At 40.9% G+C, this 19,968-nt stretch overlaps 1 protein-coding gene across 1 annotated transcript in view; it reads right to left on the bottom strand.

The window, feature by feature from the left end:
* The window catches only part of COL21A1 (collagen type XXI alpha 1 chain), a 169,320-nt gene extending 157,465 nt beyond the window's left edge, over nucleotides 1-11,855 (bottom strand). Inside the window, exon 1 of the mRNA XM_079781606.1 lies at nucleotides 11,724-11,855. The gene's annotated coding sequence lies outside the window, so the exon portion shown is untranslated. The remainder of the gene's footprint in view (nucleotides 1-11,723) is intronic.
* Between the last annotated feature and the right edge of the window lie 8,113 nt (nucleotides 11,856-19,968).

The raw sequence follows: 19,968 nt of genomic DNA, 5'->3' as shown, positions 1-19,968 counted from the left end.
TGGCTCAGTGGATAGAGCGTCGGCCTACAGACCAAGGGGTCCTGGGTTCGATTCCAGTCGAGGGCATGTACCTTGGTTGTAGGCTCCTCCCGAGCCAGGGCCCTGATCAGGGCACGTGCAGGAGGCAACCAATTGATGTGTTTCTCTCACATCGATGTTTCTCTCTCTTTTTCCCTCTCTCTTCCACTTTCTCTAAAAGTCAATGAAAAAATATCCTCGGGTGAGGATTAAGAACAAACAAACAAAAATAAACAAAAGCAAGTAGAAAATATTTATCATTCTGCCACCCAAACACAACTGTTAACGTTTTGAGAAACATGTAATTTAGAGCTTAAAAATATCATTTGATTATTCATATAAGCATGATTTCCCTCACAAAGCCTATAATTCAGAATCAGGAAAAAAAATTTCAAGCGTTTAAAAGACCAATGAACATTATTTATATAACTAGTGGTCCGGTGCACAGATTCATGCACATTGAAAGGAAATTAAATAGAAGAAATATTTTAATATCACTATTCACCCGTTCTCTATAAAACTGTGTCAGAGGTGAAAGAAAATTAGTAAAATGTACATGAAAATAATATATAAATTGATTAATAAACAATAACAACATGATATAACAACAAAGACATGATAACAAAAACATGATATAAAAACATTGATAAAGTGATTAAACTTATTCTAATATCTCCCTGTATACCACATTAAGAGTAAAAACACTTTCAGAGTGCTTGACTAATTTCCCTTGTGATGAAGTATTTACAACTTTAACTTTAACGTCACACACTCTTCGAACTCGAGAGAAAGCAACATATAACTGACCATGTCCTAAAACAGGTTCAGGTAGGAATATTCCTATTCTGTCTAGAGTTTGTCCTTGTGATTTATTAATAGTCATCGCAAATGCTGTCATCACAGGAAACTGTCTTCAAATTAATTTAAATGGGAGGACAGTGTCAGACAGGGACAAATCAGATCCTGTTAATATTTCAGCCTCAATTATGTTAGGTTGCAATCTTGTGATAATAAATCTAGTACCATTACAAAGACACCATTTACTATTAAGATTTTACTATCAGTAGCATGATGATTGCACCTACTTTCAATTTTAATTTAAGCATTCCTAAAGGAGTAATACTATTAAGAAATTTGATGGGAAAATTTTCCTTTTCAGCATCATCCATTAAATCGATGGAATCAACTATCACTCAAATAGGTGTGAAAATCTCCATCGAGTATATCCAAAATTTCATTTAATTTATGAACATGCTCATTTTTAGGACAAAGAATCGACGTAGCCTTTTATAGATACAGAATAAACTTGCTTAATTAGACCTGCTTTCTGATTTAGCTAAACTTCTTCCAGCCCAGTGAAGCACCCCAACTTCTCTTTCAAGTAATTGTCAGCAACATAGCAGTAAATATCAACACAAAGCAGATTATTATTGTAGATCACCCAGGGATAACAAAGGGTAAAATATTTAACTGCAGCAGTGTTTGACTATATTCTGCGCAGTGAGAAAACCTGAAGTCATTTTCAAGGTCCACCATTTCTTACTTCTCTTCAGTTGGGTCAAGTTTCTAAGCTTTCCAAATCTCTGTTTTCCAGCTAATGAAAAAAAAAAAAAAAAGGATTCTACTGAGTCTCCTATCTACCTACTCCAGGACTTCTGTGAAGATCAAATGAGATGAGGCACAGGAAAACGCTTCACAGACATTCGGTTAAAGTGTAAAGTATTCGCACCTGGCTATAAAGCAAGTCGTGTTCCTGGGCTGAAGAAACTGCAAGGAGGCTAGTCGCTAGGGAGATGAAGCTGGGCGTTGCTACCTGGAGCCCACAGCCATGGTTTCCAGGCTGGGCTGGGCTGGGCTGTGGGCTGCATTATGCACCATGGAGTCTCAGCACCGTCGGCTGCGATTTGGTGGGCTGTCGCTCTGGGGTGGTGGCGGGACCTGTGTCCCACTTGGGGGAAGCAGAGTGTTGCTCTGTGGGTGCCAGGTCCTCTGTAAATGGCCAGTGCACATCTGTGTTGAGCGTCTGCCCCTTGGTGGTCAGTGCGCATCATATTGACCAGTCAGATGGACACTTAGCATATTAACCTTTCATATATATATATATATAGAGAGAGAGAGAGAGGCCTGATACACGAAATTCATGCAAGGGCCTTGGCTCCAGCCCCCACCCACTGCAGCTTTGTCCAGAAGGAAGGACGTCCGGAAGGACATCCGGTCTAATTAGCATATTATGCTTTTATTATTATACACTAGAGGCCCTATGCACGAAATTCATGCATGGGGGGGTGTCCCTCAGCCCAGCCTGCACCCTCTCCAATCTGGGACCCGAGGGATGTCCGACTGCCCGTTTAGGCCCGAGGGATCGGGCCTAAATGGGCAGTCGGACATCCCTCTCACAATCAAGGACTGCTGGCTCCCAACCGCTCACCTGCCTGCCTGCCTGATTGCCCCTAACTGCTTCTGCCTGCCAACCTGATCCCCTAACCACTCCCCTGCCAGCCTGATAGATGCCTAACTGCTCCCCTGCCGGCCCGATTGCCCCTAACTGCCCTCCCCTGCTGGCCTGGTCACCCCTAACTGCCCTCCCCTGCAGGCCTGGTCGTCCCTAACTGCCCTCCCCTGTAGGCCTGGTCGCTCCCAACTGTCCTCCCCTGCAGGCCTGGTTGCCCCTAACTGTCCTCCCCTGCAGGCCTGGTCACCCCCAACTGCCCACCCCTGCTGGCCCGGTCACCCCTAACTTCCCTCCCTTGCCGGCCTGGTCGCCCCAAACTGCCCTCCCCTGCAGGCCTGGTCGCCCCCAACTGTCCTCCCCTGCAGGCCCAGTCCCTCCCAACTGCCCTCCCCTGCTGGCCTGATCACCCACAACTGCCCTCCCCTGCTGCCATCTTGTGGCAGCCATCTTGTGTCCAAATGGGGGCAGCCATATTTGACCACATGGGGGAAGCCATCTTGTGTGTTGGAGTGATGGTCAATTTGCATATTACCTCTTTATTATATAGGATTCCCACATGGAGGCCAAAGAAAAATTTGTTTAGCCATCATTAAAATTTTCTGGAAATAAAAAGATCTGTTATTTCATTATTCCTCATGCACAGTAATATCCATCTTCAGTGCACATTCAAGAAGTATGTAAACAGACATTCTAGGAATGCATTCTCCATTTCTCAGTAAATTGACTTCCCAACGGATGCTACCCCACAGTGACTTAAACTGTACGGATGCTCTAAGCTGCAATTCTTTACATGGTCCATGATACTCTCAAAGGGTGCTTTTGACCAAGAAAAAGAAAAAAATGCAAACAGCAAAATGAAAGAAGACTTTACAGTCACACCTGCCCAGCTCTCCCTTACCATAGGCTTTTCTAAGCTACCAACTTTTCAGTAAGTTGGTGGCAGGCTGGGATGAGAAACCAGGTTCTCTATTTCCTGATTCAGATCCTTCTTAGAAATAATGAGAGCATCTATTTATCTAGTAGTTAGCATATAAATATTAGTACTATTATTTAAATGGTGGTAGAGAAATGACATGTAACTTGGACTGTACTACTCACTACACACTCACATGTTTGCTTTCACTAAATAGACAGGAATTCATAATAGGCTCCATGTGCCTCTGCTTGCCATCAAGAACTCTGAATCCCAACGGCTGTTTTCATCCCTGCTCCCTCCTCATTCCAAAGGGACCCACGAAGGGATTCTGCCTGTACCATTCTGGTTAAGACGGTTGCCGTGTTATCCCTGCTCCCCACAGCTTTTATTTTACCCTCATTTCAAACCTTAACCCAGAGGTGCTAGGTGACTACCGATTTGATCAGGATGAGAAAAGTAAAGGCACTTTAAAATTATGAAAAGGCGGACTGCTGAAAGGGAAGGGTGAGTTTCTACATTCTCAGGACCTAGGATGTTTACCTTCTCAACGGTGCCTTTCTGCGATAACCTCTCCACTTCTTGCTAAGATATACCTTCAAACTACATCCGACCCTTTCTACAGATTGACACATGGCATTATGTCAAGTGAAAATCAAAAATGGTTTGAGCCCTGGATGGTGTGCTAAGTGGTTAGAACATCAGCCTGTGCACCTAAGGGCCCAGGGTTTGATTCCCAGTCAAGGGCACTTACCATGGTTTCGGGTTCGTGTTCCACCCCTGGTCAGGGTATATGTGGGAGGCAACCAGTCTAAGTGTCTTTCTCACATCATTGTCTCTCTCTCTCTCTCTCTCTCTCTCTCTCTCTCTCTCTCTCTCTCTCTCTCTCTCCCCTCCCTCCTGTCTACTCTCTCTGAAAAACAATGGAAAAAATATCCTCAGGTGAGGATTAACAAACAAAAACGTGGTTTGAGGAGAAACCAAGTGACACATCATGCTATGCTTATAGATTTTTCTAAATTTAAATGAAAACTTTTTGTCTTATATGTTTTTTCACTTAAAGATATTTATAAAATGTTATTTTTCTATAATAAATTGAAGGGAATTTTCCATTTAAAAGAAATTTCAAATTGGCTATTAATAGACTAAACTGAAGTTAGCAACTTCTTTGAATCCTCTGAGGATAGCGAGGCATTTGGTAGGCACTTAACCACTACCTGATGAATGGTTGAGCCCTTACAAAGACTATTTCTCCCTGTTTTATCTTTAACTAGAAGCCCGTTGCACAAAGATTCGTGCAATAGACCTTCCTTCACCTGGCTGCCGGCACCAGTTTTCCTCTGGCACCTGGGACCCAGGCCTTGGCTCCGGCCACCCGCCAATCGGAGTGCCTCCCACTGGCCCTATCGGTCCCCCCCTCAGCGGCCACCCCGAGTCCCGCCCCCCACGCCTCCCGCAGGCCTAATCATGGGTGTAACGGAGTGATGGTTAATTTGCATATTACCCTTTTATTATGTAGGATGCTCTATCTATTCAGGTTACAACTGGAAAACACATGCTGACACAAACCCCATGAGGTGGAATCAAACTCTCTCTTCCCAATAAAGTAGCAAAATTCATGTACAAAAGTTTCAGAATTTTTAAAAGTATATATTTCAATAAGTTGTTTCAATCATTGAGCCTCCTATGGATTTGAAAAGTCACCATAAAAATATAATACATATTTTCTGAATGTTTGTTTTTATTTGCCCCTGTTACACAATTTTTAAAAAATTAAAAAACAATTTCCAAAGAATATTTTTAGTGGAACAAACTTTCTAGAGTTCAAACTTCATTAGAATGTCTTTTTTAAAATATATTTTATTGCTTTTTTACAGAGAGGAAGGGAGAGGGATAGAGAGTTAGAAACATCGATGAGAGAGAAACATCGATCAGCTGCTTCCTGCACACCCCCTCCTGGGGATGTGCCCGCAACCAAGGTACATGCCCTTGCCCGGAATCGAACCTGGGGCCTTTCAGTCCGCAGGCCGACACTCTATCCACTGAACCAAACCGGTTAGGGCTAGAATGTCTTTTTACTTTAAATTTTAAAAAGGAAATTTTCTTGGTCCTTAATCTTTTGTTCTTAACACCAGTCACTGTAAAAACAAATAGTTAAGGGGTAACGAAACACTGCAATCATGGCTAAATTGACCTAGATCAAAACAAGACAAGTCAAAACAAAAACTAAACACTGACTCTAACACAAGCCACTGGCAGCATTCCCAGAAGGTCACCAAACTTGGACTTGAGAAAACTGTCAATGTTTCCTGAAATTTTCAACCATATCTTCTGAGTTTTTTCATTAGTGAAAACCAAAATGTCATAAAAACAATAAAGGGGGGTGGGGGGACTAAATTAAATCCTTAGAAAAGAAACCTAGTGGAAAAGATTGTCCTTTTCACAACAGATACCTACAGATTAATTTCTTGTCATTGTACACATATTGTTTTCAGTGGTTTTTTATTAAGGAAATCTTTGGAATAAATAACCCTGAAATCAAACTGGGTTAAATAGGACAAGAAGACCTATAGTATTCCAAAAACACCCTCTCCTGTATTATGTGCCTCTTGTTACATGATCTGATTTTTCTGAAGGCAAGGTAGTTGAATGAAAAAAATACCAAGAAGACAGGAAACCTGAGCTGCTATCCAGGGCCACCATGAGCCCTTAGCCAAGAATGATGCCTCCAAGCCTGTTTCCTCATTTATATTATACAAAAATCTAATCTCCCTAATTGTTATAAAAAGTTTATGAGTACATGGGAATCCCATGGATGTAGTTAATAGACCTCTCTTTATAAAGGACACAATTACATTATTCCTTTCCACAATAAATTAACCAAACAAGTTAAAATTTTTTTTTAATGAGGTTGAGCATCAGCATTCTAAACAACTGTTTTCAAGTGATTCCAAAGTGCAGTCAAGTTTGAGAACCATTGACTTAAAGCAGTGACTCTTAACGTGTGGTCTCTGGCCAGCAGCATCCATATCTGGGAATTTTTACAGATGTTCAAAATGTTGTATTATTTTCTGAGAAACTTGAAGTACTTCATGTACTCTGAAAACAAATTCCCCCACTAGCTAAAACAGAAGAAAAAAACAAAACATCAAATGAAGATCATGTAAATGGCTACTTCTTTTTTAGGGTCCAGTTTTCCGAGGTAAAAACAGAAAGGAGAGCTTCAGCTTAAATCATTCATTAATGTCCACAGTAAAAGAATTGCAAATTCTGCCCTAGCTGGTTTGACTCAATGGATAGAGCGTCGGCCTGCGGACTGAAGGATCCAGGGTTCGATTTCCATCAAGGACACATGCCCAGGTTATGGGCTCGATCCCCAGTAGGGGCCATGCAGGAGGCAGCCGATCAATGATTCTCTCTCATCATTGATGTTTCTCTCTCTCCCTCTCCATTCCTCTCTGAAATCAATAAAAAAAAAATATATTAAAAAAAAAGAATTGCAAATTCTTATCAAGTATTTACTATGAGCCAGACACTGTTAAAGAAAAATTCATATATGTCAACTCACTCCTTACAACAATCCTTCTGAGGTAGGTACTATGACCCCATCTTTACTAATTAGAAATCAGAAGCAAAAAAAAAAAAAAAAAAAAAAAAAAAAAGGTTATGTAACTTGTCCAAGTTCAAACGACTAATAAGTCCCAGAGTCAGGGGCAAGGCTAGGCAGTCTGGCTGAAGAGTGTATGTCTTTTTTGTTGTTAATCCTCACCCAAGGATATTTTCCATTGATTTTTAGAGAAAGTGAAAGTGATGGGGAGAGACAGAGAGAGAGAAACATCAATGTGAGAGAGACATGTTGATTGGTTGCCTCCCGCGCAGGCCCGGACCAGGGCCAGGGAACAAGCCTGCAAGTGATGTATGTGCCCCTGACTGGAATCTAAGCCAGGACCCTTCAGTCCGACAGCCAACACTCTATCCACTGAACCAAACGGGCTAGGGTGCGGGAGCGGGCTAGAAGAGGTCAGTGGGGGAAACGGGGAACATATGTAATACTTTCAACAATAAAGAATTTTTTTAAAAAGGACTAGGGCAAAGAATGTGTCTTTAATCATGAGGTGGAGAAGTTGAGAAACTCAGCATCCATGGCTAATTCTCTTTGAGTGAGATTAAACCACCTGCCAGAAATAAGCATTTCAACTTTGTTTTCACAAGAATGATAATGAATCAAGCTAAAGAATTATTATTGCGTGCTGAACAGTGTAATCTAAAGATAATAAATAACAAAATTAAAACATGTACCCATTTTCTGTGATGTGTTTACTCACAAGACTTTCAAGATTGGATTTAATAGTAAAACAATCCACTTTAAAACAAATAGGTCCTCAAAATGAACCCAAATGAATGCCAGGTAACTCTTATCAAAACCTTTCTAAGTGAGCCAGGTTATGTAAATCAAGTGCAGTTATACAGACTTGTTTATGATCATCTTTGCTCCAGGCCTTATGGAGAATTATAAAACTACTGCGGGGCTCTGCAATATTGATTGTTCCTAATTGGCCACATCCTGTCACTGAATTACAACATCACATACTCTCTTAGCTCTTCAGTTAAATTATCCAGAACACTAATTTGAGTACTGAGAGTCTGAATTTGCTTCCACAAGCCTTCATTTTTCCCATCAAGAGATGTGCCTCTGATCTTCCCTTTTCATCCCCACAGCTATTCATTTCATACACAGTGAGCCAAACAAAAACCCCTACTTACATTAAAATGTAATTACATTTAATTTAATAACATTAAATTCTAATTCTATTCAATTTAATAACATTAAATTGTAATTTCAACAGTATCCTAATAAAGACCTGATTTCCTGAATGGAAGAGTCACTAAGATGTTTATATGCTGGAACTCGGATTATGTTTAGTCTTTTAGTAGTCATGCAAGTTTGGTAATAGGCAGCGTATAACCTTTTGCATTTGAAATGCAAATCAAAACTACAATGAGATACCACCTCACACCTGTCAAAATGGCTATTATCAACAAGACAAGTAATAACAAGTATTGGAGAGGTTGTGGATAAACAGAAAACTTCATTCACTGCTGGTGGGAATGTAAACTGGTACAGCCACTATGGAAAACAGTATGGCAGTTCCTCAAAAAATTAATAATAAGTTACCATATGAGCCGGCAACCCTTCTTCTGGGTGTCTACCTGAAAAATATGAAAGCCTTTATTCACAAAAAGATTTACATATCCCTGTGATCATTGCAGCATTATTCATAGTGGCCAAGTTATGGAAACAACAGAAGTGTCCTTTGATTGGTGATTAGATAAAGATGTGATATATACATACAATGGCATACTACTCAGCCATAAGATGAAATACTGCCATTTAGGACAACATGGATGAATCTTGAGAATATCATGCTAAGTGAAATAAGTCAGATGGAAAAAGTCAAGAACCATATGATTTCACTCATATGTAAGATATAAAACTGAAAAAAACAAATGAACAAACAAGACAAACAAAAATTCATAGATACTGACAACAGTATGGTGGTTACCATTAGAAAAGGAGAGGGGGGAGGTAGTAAAGGGTAAAGGTGGTCAAATATATGGTGACAGAAGGAGATTTGACTTGGGGTGGTAAACACACAATGCAATATAAAGATGATGTATTATAGAATTGTACACTTGAAACCTATATAATTTTATTAACCAGTGTCATCCCAATAAATTTAATTTAAAAAAGATGCAAGATGAGTCATAAAAAGGTACTCAAGTTAGAAATCTAATAGTCATTTTATCACTGAAATTAAAGGATAATCAAGACTACTTTCAAAGTACAGAATCATTTGGCATCCTTTTTGGAATTAATAATTTTTTTCCAGTAGAACCATTTGGTCCTCAGAGAATCATCTGGATCAGATCCAATCAAATAATGTGAAAGAAATTGCTTTTAGTATATATGATTTGATGCATTTTGAAATTATTGCAATTAAGAAGAAAAATTTAAGCCTGTCCTTTCGGTGTGTCCTCATTTTGCTTTGTCTTGTATTGTCTTGAAGAAATCTTGATGTAACTGGTAAAGGTTTCATTTTATTCTCTCAAGAACCTAAGAAATATCACACAGTACCTCCCAACTGGTTCTCTTGGAGGCCACGGTGTGCCACTTATGATGCCCTCTTCCTACATAAATTTTCTTTTATAAGGAATGATACCCTGGATAGCATGAGTTTAAGACTCTTTAAATGTGAATGTAAATAGATTATAAACTCCACCACATGCTGAAATCCTTCACCATAGACAGGGAGTGTAGATAAAAACAAGGCTGTTCGTTTGAAAATAGGCTACTTTAAATTTTTTTCTAGAAATTTCTATATAAAACACGCAATAAAATTCTGAAGATAAATTGAGGATGTCCATGTGTTCACATTCAGGTAAAAAGCAAAAACTTTAAATTCTAAGGGTGATGTTGGCATGTAAATAAATACAAAACCTGACCATGTTATCAGTATCTGTACTTTTTATATCAAGGTGTTTGAATTAGGTTTTTGTTTTCCTTCCAGTTTGTGTATGGTATGTGCATATTTTAAGCTAACCAATATTAAATTTACTCCGTGAAACACTTTAGAAGAATTATTTCATTTAACTCAGGCAACAATTTTGAAGTATGCATTATACTACTGCAGTCCCCATTTTACAGATGAGGAAATTGAGGCTTGGTGAATTTATGCCACCATCCAAGAGCATGGAGCAGCAGACCAGCAGGTGTTGAACCTGCGGCTTGAGCCTCAGACCAAGGCCCCTGTTCCTAACCACTATCTCCATTTCCCACAGTTTTCTCAACACAAGCTTAGTGCCTGTCCCTTAACACGTTCATATACCTCAATCATAACTTGGCACAGACAGCAGCTTGGAAAGTAAACATTCTCTGTACAGAAAGTCTTGGTACAGTTAGCACTGTGTTCACCCCAGCACACGTGCTGGGACTGGAGTCATGCCTATTCTAGCTTTTTTAGCCAATGTTAGATTTTCTAATCCACTTAAGCTTATTTGCAAAGCCATTTTTATTTCTGTACTAATGACTTAGAAAAAGCTGGATTTTTTTTTTTAGCCAAAATTTTTAAATCTCAGGTCTCTATTAAAAGGGAGGGGGCGGGCGCCACTTCAGACATTCCAGAGACCTGTAATGCTGAATTCCCTCTCACTCTGGAGAATTGGCACGAATCCCTGAAACCTCCAATTGCTTTTTAAAACGAGACTGCATATGAGTCCTGTAATGTGTGCTGATGACAGGACTGATCTGGGGTCATGTCATCGGGGGGCCAACGATTCGTGTGATTACAGCTAGAAGTCTCTCATGTACATTTCTTCTTTGGCTTCATTTCAACTCTGGGGGAAAAAAATTCCTAATCTCTCCTAAAGCAAATATGCTAATTTTACTATGTAAAAATTGCTCGAGATGATGGCAAGCATCTGTTCTTTTTTGGGATCCTCCAAAGTCCACAGTATAACTTAGATTTTCCAAAAATGGTCTGTTTCCTCCCCCATCCCACTGGGGAGGGGGCTTTGCAGATGTTTGCCCTTACCCTAGCTCAGATCCAACCCAAGCTCTCCAAGTCCGCAAACTCGAGCATCACCTGAGGGCTCACTACAACAGAGAGCTGGGCCCTGCTCAGGGTGTCAGCTCCGCCCTAGATTTTGCATTTCTAAGAGTTCCCAGGTGACGCTGAAGCTGCGGGCCAGAGACCAACTCACTGGTTTCCAATCTACTTCACATGGGAATCACCTGATAACAGTTTTCTAAATGTGGATGCCCAAAGTCCCACTCCCAGATATTCTGATTTCATTGGACGGGGATGCTGCTCAAGCACCGAATTTTATTAACCAGCGAGTCTACTGTGCAGCAAGCGTGAAGAACTGCTGGTCCACCCCACGCAGCCCCCAGCCCTGCGCGCCCCGCTTCCCGTCCCCTGGGCGCACCACGTGTGGACGCCACATCCCTTTCCAAGGAGATAAGGGCAGAGAGAGATGAGTTTAGGGAAGTAACTCCCCGCATGTTATTCATTCTCAGAGGCCAAACACTGAGGCAGAAATCGACCCCCAGGGAACCTCTATATTCATTAACACCCAAGTCACTTTGCAAGACAAACTCTGACATCCCATCCTCCAAGCTGGGCGCGGAGTCTACCTCCCGGTTCACCGACCAAGTCAGCGCCGGGAGGAAACTGCACCCTCAGCACCCCCAACATGCCAAATGCAGCCCCGGGAGGCCAGCTCTGGAGCCCCCGAATGGTCACTCCGGCCAGGAGAGAGGAGAAAGCGGTATCACCTTACCTGGCGCGGCGTCCGGGGTCGGGGTCGCCGTCGCAGGCAGCTGCGTTCTGCACCAGGGGTGCAGGGTGTCCCGGGCGGTGACCAGCCCCAGCGCGGAGAAAAGCTGGGCTGCAGCGGGTTTGCCGCCCTCCGTCCGTCCGCAGCCCGGAGCCCGTGTCCCGGCAGCGCCCGTGCTGAGCGCCGCGGCTCGGGAACTCGCTCTCAGCCCCCTGGAGGCGGAGCCCTGGAGATAAGGTTCGCGCTCCCCACCCGCCCCCTTTCCGGGGCGAAGGCCAGAGGGTGGGTTTTGGATCTGGATCTCCAAGTGCGAACTGTTCGTGGAAGCCTGAGAGAAACAGACTTCAAATCCTGCTGGGACCAGAAAATGTACTCCTGGGAGGAAGCAGAACGAGGGACGGCCGGGCGGGAAGCAGGAAAGATAAGGCAACTGAGAGGTTGAAAGGACACGCACTAAGCGAGGCGGGGAGCTGAGAGCCCTTCCTCCCTGGGCCTGTGAGAGGGGCCCCCGGGGCGCCTGGGTGAGCCACCCTAATGGGCCCAACAGCAAACTGACTGATGTACCTGCCTTTAACCTAAGGTAATAGCTGCCGGAAAACCTGCGAGGAGTTCACTTTCAGACAGATAGGCAGTTACCTCCGAGGATTTAGGAGATGCAGGGAAGTCACTGCCTTGTGGCAATAAAAGGATGCTCTGTGCTCTGCCCCTTTTAGTCCGTTCTTCACAGAGCAGTCAGGAAGTTCTTGAACATTCCTGTGCCTAGCACTCCATTGCTTTCCGGCCCACAGCTGGCTCTCACCTGCCACTCGCCCAACTTCTCACTCTGCTTCCCGCAGTATGGCCTGTGGACCTTCCTATCCACACCAGTGTGTTCTCCTCTCATCTGCTATTGCTTGTTTCCAAAGCTCTGCTCCAGACCATATCATGATTGCCTGCTTCTCCTCATTCAAGTCTCAAGTGTCACTTCCGGAGAGTCCTTCTTGCACAACCCATCCAAATGGAAACCCCCACAATCATGCCCATCCCCTAACCCCACTTCTTCTAAATTTTATTTTTTTGTTACTCTTTTGTTTTGATTCCATCTCAAGGTAACTCTATGAGGACAGAGAATTGGTCTTATACCCAGCTTTATCCTCTGCATCTAAAGCAATACCTGGAACACAGTAGGTGTTTAATAAATATCAGCTGAATGAATGAGTGGATTAATATCTCCCCAAGAGAGACTCTTGACAAAGAAATGGCTTCCTTCAGTATCTCAATCCTACTGAATTCAAGGTCAGATATAAACAGAAATGATAATCATTTACTACATTTCTTCATTCATTCATTTATACATTCGTGTTATAGCCCATTGTTATGCAAATATGTTCCCTCACGGGTCATATCAATGGACATATAAAAATAATTTCCCATATGAAGATATGGATAACAATTTCAAACAATACTTTTATTAATGAAGAGAATACATTCCAAATTCTCAGCAAATGACCTCTTCTACTTTGCAGAGAAACCAAAGCCTGCCAAAACCAAACCTACACCCAACTGTTTCTGCTTTGCATCTATTAAAATAGAAAAGGAATCCCCCCCACATTTTCTCTGTCCCACCTCTATCTCCTTAGAAACCACACCATTGGTGGTTCCATCATCTTTTATATCTTTAAACTCTTCCTCTTAAACAGCTTATTTGAATGTACTCCAGGCTCTCCTATCCCAACTCATTAGATACTGGTCTTCTTACCACTTCCTGAAACTGCTCCAGCCAAGTTTGCTAACCATCTCCAGTATTCAATGGGCCAGTGGTACTTTATCAGATTCTGATTCAGAAGGATGATGATGGGGCCGAGTGATCTGTAGTTTGCAGAAGCTCCCCCCTAGCTTATTACAGTGCACAGTTTTTGTTAAGACTGTTGCACAGACTACCTGTCAGTTCTTTCCTTTCTGAATCTCTCAGTAGTTTTTGACCTAGTTGGTCCCTACTCTATCCATCTTGAAATATTTTCTTTCCCTGTCCTTATGAACTTTTCACCTACCTATCTGTCTCTGCTATGAGGTCCTCTTCTTCTATCTCTAGGTGCTCAGCCCTAAGGCTTCTCTTCTCCCAGTGAACTCTACTTCAGCCATGTTATCCATTTCCACAGCTTCTTTGATAGTGAGGGTTCTTAACATGGGATCCATGTTTAGCCATCAGGAAATCGGTTGATCCCTAAAATTTTCATCCAGTATTCTGTATACATATATGTTATTTTTTCTGGGGAGAGGTTTCTCAGATTCTTCTAGATTATCAAAGCATGACCTTCTTATTGCTATTCCACCCACAAAAAGGTGAAGAGCCCTTCATCTACTCGCATGTCTACCAGATTTCTTTCCCCACATTTCAGCCAGTATCCCAACTGTTTGCTGGACATCTTCACTTGTATGAATGACACACACTTCAAATAAAATATGGTCAAACCTGAGTTTATCTTTCTGTCCCCCTCAGTACAAAATAAACACAAGAAAAAAACAACCTGCTCCTCCTCTCTACATTCCCTATCTTTGCCGAGGACCCACCATTCATCCAATTGCTCAAGACAGGACTTTGTCATAGTCTCCATTCTAAAATAAATCTGACCCTGTCCTGACTCAAGCACCCACAGGATTTTCTAATACTCTTAAAATAAGCTCTGAACTCTTCAACCTTTCTCCACAGCTGTTACCTTGCTTCTCTCTCTGCCCTCAGGACCCGCCACTTCCCCCCCACCTCCTCACCGCCTTGTCCTCTAATCACTATCCAGACTGAACTGCTGCTGCCACAGGCCCTTCGGGCCCAGATTTCCTTTCTATGGAAACTGTGATAGGATCCATTTATGTTGTTTTAAACTGCAGAGTTTGTAGTAATTTGTTACACAACAATTAAAAATTAGCACAGTAAGCTTAAGTCCAGCTCTTCTCATATAAGGTGATGGAAGATGATTTGACTTTTGGTGGTGGGCACACAGTGCAATCTACAGATCTTGTAACATAGAAATCTACACCTGAAACCTATAGGATTCTATGAATCAATGTTACCCCAATAAATGTAATAAAAATATATAAATCAATAAAAAGACCTGAGGTATATAATTTTATTTATTTAAGTAAGACTTGCAATGTAAACCCTCAAATTTTAAAGTTAGAGAAAATATATGCTTGGCAAGTAAAATTTCTCAGTCTTTGTCTTAGAAGAACATAATTGTACCAAAATCCACAATATTGCCTCTTCCTCACCAGCAACAGGGATCTAAGTCATCGACTTCAAATATTAGTGCAGAAGAGACCAAAAGAATATACATTTCCTTTACAGTCCCCTTTGTCTTATTCCAGCACCATCCAAACCTATGCAGCTGATACAGAAGCAGCTGTTATAAAAAGATTGCCTGTGACTGCCCAGCTGGTGTGACTCAGTGCACTGAGCATCGTCCCTTGCACCAAGTGGTCATGGTTCAATTCCTGGTCAGGCCACATGCCTGGGTTGCAGGCTCAATCCCCAATAAGAGATGTGCAGGAGGCAGCTGATCAATGATTCTCTCTCATCATTGATGTTTCTATCTCCCTCTCCCTCTCCCTTCCTCTTTCTCTAAAAATCAATAAAAACATATTTTTAAACAAGATTGCCTGTAATTGACATATTTTTCCATTAGCAATGCCTTCTGCTCTGTCTTTTCAGGGTTTACTTTTTCTGCTTCGGGTAATAATTGTTTCTCTTCTCCAGGAGAAGAAGCCTACATTATTGCTATAGTATCGCATTTTATGTATCAAATTCTCAACAACTAAAGCATATTTAATCAAGCTAACACAACTGGAAAGAACAGCTACAACCAGAAGTCAGCACCAGTGAGAGTAAGTGCCATATTTGTATTGCTCACCATTACATTCCGATGGGAACAATCAACATTTATTAAATGAATGAATGAACCTAATGTGCCAAGACGAAGGCAGAATAATGTCACTGGATATATACCGAATGCACTGATACATTCCAGGCACCAGGTTAGACTTTTGGGACATAGCTGTGAATAAAACAAGCCCCTGCTCTTCCTCATAAATAGTTCACACCACCCTGAAATACTGTACCATTCACAAAGGCAGGCAGTTCCCAAATGCTATTTCTAGAATTGCATACAGGGTCACTTTTTTTTCTGTGTCTCTGAAAGACTCCAATCATCTGAATCCCCAAGTTACTACATGCTAGAGCTTAACAAACTTTTCCCCTATTGAATCATAATGATTGCCGACTTCTCAGCCCCAGATAGATGTCTTTTCTGTCCTCCAGCCTCCCTCACTGAGATAATTTTGCACATTAGGCTCTGTGACTTGAAGCATCCTACCTCTGGCCCTCATTTCTTTATCAATTAGGGCTCTTTGGTTGTAAGCACAGAAATAGTTTCTAATTTACACATAAAATGAATCCTTTGAAAATATATGAGTAGCTCACAGAAGGGCTAGAAAGCCACATTTAGGAAAAGAGGAACCAGGTAAAGCTGCAGAGGTAGCAGGAATTACTTAGCATTCTTAAAAGAATACCACCAGTGGAGAAATAAGCTACCCCCCCCATTCATATATTAATTTACTCAGTGTATAAGGATAGTGAGTTTCATTGGCCTAGCTAATGAACAGAGGAAGGCATCTAATTGTACTGGCCTGCTAAAATTGCCCACAGTGGGGGGAAAGAAATTCTCAAAGGAAATCAGGATGCTGGTACCATAAAAAGGAGAAATGAGTGCTGGGTGGGCAAAACAAAAACAGAGCAACCTCACACACAAAAAAGCAATGCCATTTCCTTAGGACATTTTTAGACCCAACTACAGGGTCTCCTGCTGCTTCCAACACCTACATTCTTGGATTGTACACACACCTCCAGTTTGATGGATAAATCCAAAGGGCCTGATGTATAATAATTGTATTCTATGCAAGAAGATATGGCACATAATAGCCATACCTTAGAAATAATTGGATTGGAAAACACCTCAGGTTATCACTACTGAGCTACAAGACCTTGAGCTAGTATTTCTAGAAACATCACAGCCCAGAGGACATCATCCACATAGACTAGCTTAGGGATGACACATGGGCTAGAGGTTTTCTAGGACTTTGGAAGGTAGGTAAAGAGGGTTCTTGGTTGGTTTGGGGTTTTTTTGTTGTTTTTTTTTCTTCGATTTTGAACTGAAAGGACTATGTAAGCCTAGATCTTCCCAGGAGAGACCCTGGCTGAGAATGAAGCCAATACAGACAAGAGCAGAACTACAGAAAAAGAAAACAATCTCCTGACATCTTTTGAGTATCTACAGATATCCCAAAAAATGTATACACACTTGGAATAATTATAAAGGCAGTGTTTATTAAAATACATTTCATTTTCAAAAGGTAATAGAATCTACAGATATAGTGTGTATACATTTTTTGGAACACCCTATATATCCAGCCATTACTGAAACTAAGCATATTTTTAGATTTTTCCCTTTTGTGAGCCAATGGATCCTTTTTTGTTTAAGCTAATTTGAATTGGGTTTCTGTTGCTCTCAATGAGAAGATCTCTAACTTGAACACCCAAAAGCAATTCCAACACTGAAAGACTTAAGAAAAATGTCAACATAAAATCCTTTCCTGTGTCAAATTCTTCTTAAATTTATAGCTTTAAATGCTAAATATCAACACTTCATATCAGAGCTTGGCATCAATAATGGACATTTTTATAAGTCTTCTTTAGTGTCCAAAAATCCAAGATAATTTGACTCATACACTAATATGGTTGGATGATCTTCAGATCTTTTTTTTGAGGGAATGTTCTTAGACCTAAATGTGACATCCCCAATTGTCAGGTAAAGATGCAAAAAAATATATAGATATACAAATATACCCAAAAGTGCTGTCAGAGAGAGTTTGAAGATGATTTTCCCATTTTATAGTTTCTTTCGTCCTCAATTTCAGAATACCAAGTCCTTTTGGCCAAGAGAATATTAATATTCCCCAGGCTTTGGGTCATGTTTCTTATATTTTTATCTTAGGGCTGCATGGAAAATTCAACCTCCCTTACAGTGAAACCACAGCATAAAAATGAGAAACTACTTCTAATTAGTTGTAGAAATGATTTCTTGTTAGCCCTCTCCCTACAGAAACTCTTCAAAGATGCTTTACTGTGGTTAGCCCAGTGCAGAGGGAAGACAAGAGATGGTTGGCCTCAGTGTTGAAGTCATTCATGTGCAGGCATCTTCAAAAGTAGAAGGAAGATACAGTCTTTGTTGGTGAATTTGTTTATTATTGAAATGTTGCATCTAAAGTGAAACAACATATTCAGCACTGGCTTTCCTTTGAGTTACAGTTGAAAATTGGAAATGTCTGTTATAAATGTGTGTGTGGGTTTTCTGATCTGTTCAAAGAGGGAGTCCCCAAACTAGTGTATCTAGCCATAAAGTCCATAGCATTTGTTTAGTAGGATATACCTCTGAAATCAACGATTGTGTCTTAATGATAATAGATAGCATTTAATGAATAGCATACACATATGTGCAAGAATTATTTTCTCTAGGAAAAAAAATGGAAATAGTTTCCTATCGACAAGGACTCTACAAGTCTCTGAATTCTTTATAGAAATGGTTAGTAACAGGCTAGGATAGATTTTTTTAAAAAAAAAAGTGTATTCCATTGGCTTTGAAGTTAAAATATCAATATATAAAAATAATTATTTCAAGATCCAATAGGTGTGTGCAAAAATGAGAAATATTTGAAGGTATTAAAGTTACTTAAATATCCTTTCTAAAAACTGTAACAAACTAAGTTTTTTTTTAACTGGCCTTAAAAGTCATTGTTTTCTTCCTCCAATAATTTTCTTAGTGCTCTTCTGAGATGTCTTCAAGTTCTGCATAGGTCTCAGAATAATAATTCATGCAGGAAATTATCAGTGATGACCTCTTGGAGAAGACATTCAGTAAGTATGCTGCTTACTTTTTAAATAATCCTATGCTGATTGGGTTCACAATTCATTTTAACAATCACCAGATTTTTTTTTTCCTGTCATAATAAGTCCTCTATTATCCAATCGACATTCCCCGCCAGGTAAATGACTCAGCACTCATTTCCTTAAATTTTAATTCTGTTTAATTCCAAATATACTTTTATAAAGGTCATTTTGACCAGATTTGAGAGATATTTCATCATAGATATAAAAAATCCAGATGACGGATGAAATCATGTCTATGTTCCCTTTCCAACTCTGACGTGCATGGCCTTCTGTGGGGACGGTCACAATCATAGTTACAATCATACATTACAACCTTCCTTTTTATCCTAGTTCTCTAGTTCTATAAATCAAAATTAATTTAATAAGCTATTTTAGAGTCATCACTTTCTTTTTCAATTCTGGGTAGAAAATCTTTCTTTCCTAACCTTCTAAATTGATCATTATTCTTGAAAGTGAGAGTGTATGTCTACTTAGTGTTTGTATGGATTTTTCCACAGTCCAACTGCACAGACCTCTGTGAAGCTAATCTTTTCTTAACAATATACATACCTTTTTTTAAAAAAAATAAGATGCTATCTCCAGAACATACCTTCATAAATGATGCCACCGGCCTGCAAAACGTCCTGTGGTGGGGAACGGGGACAGCACCTCCTCCTCCCAAGGTTGTTCCCTGGCTGAAAGCTTACTTGGGAAGCCTCCTGGAGCAGCAGTGGGCAGGATGCATGCCTTGGCTGGCTGCACGCAGACTTTCCAAGGTGCCAAGTTATTCATCCCTCTACTGTGCCAGAGTCCTCTGCTAGGATCTGTGTACAAGGAGATGTGGCTTCCCCTCAGCCCTTCGAGAGATGGAGTTTGATAATGCCTTCGAACATGAGTTCGAGAACACCACACTGGACCTGATAAAAGAAAAAGGGGGGGTCCCAGCCCGATCTGTTACCCTGCCCAGTCTCTGAGAGGCACAGAATGCACAGGAGAAACTCTCTTGGTTTCTCCCAAATGTGGACTGGACAAGCCTAGGAGGTCTGCTTGGCTCAGCTGAAAGAAAAGCCTCACCAAAGGTTCTCATCTAGTCATTGCTGGAACCTACGTGAAGGTGGAGGTAAGAAAATAATTCTAGAGTGTCCCTTGGAATATTTCTGATTTTTAAAAATATTTTTATTGACTTCAAAGAGGAAAAGAGAGGGAGAGAGAGATAGAAACATCAGTGATGAGAGAGAATCATTGATTGGCTGCCTCCTGCATGCCCCCTCCTGCATGCCCCCACAACCCAGG

Source organism: Cnephaeus nilssonii (assembly GCF_951640355.1).
Source record: "Cnephaeus nilssonii genome assembly, chromosome: 9".
Taxonomy (NCBI): Eukaryota; Metazoa; Chordata; class Mammalia; order Chiroptera; family Vespertilionidae; genus Cnephaeus; species Cnephaeus nilssonii.
The sequence above is the reverse complement of the archived record's forward strand: the minus strand, read 5'-3'. Positions and strand labels throughout refer to the sequence as shown.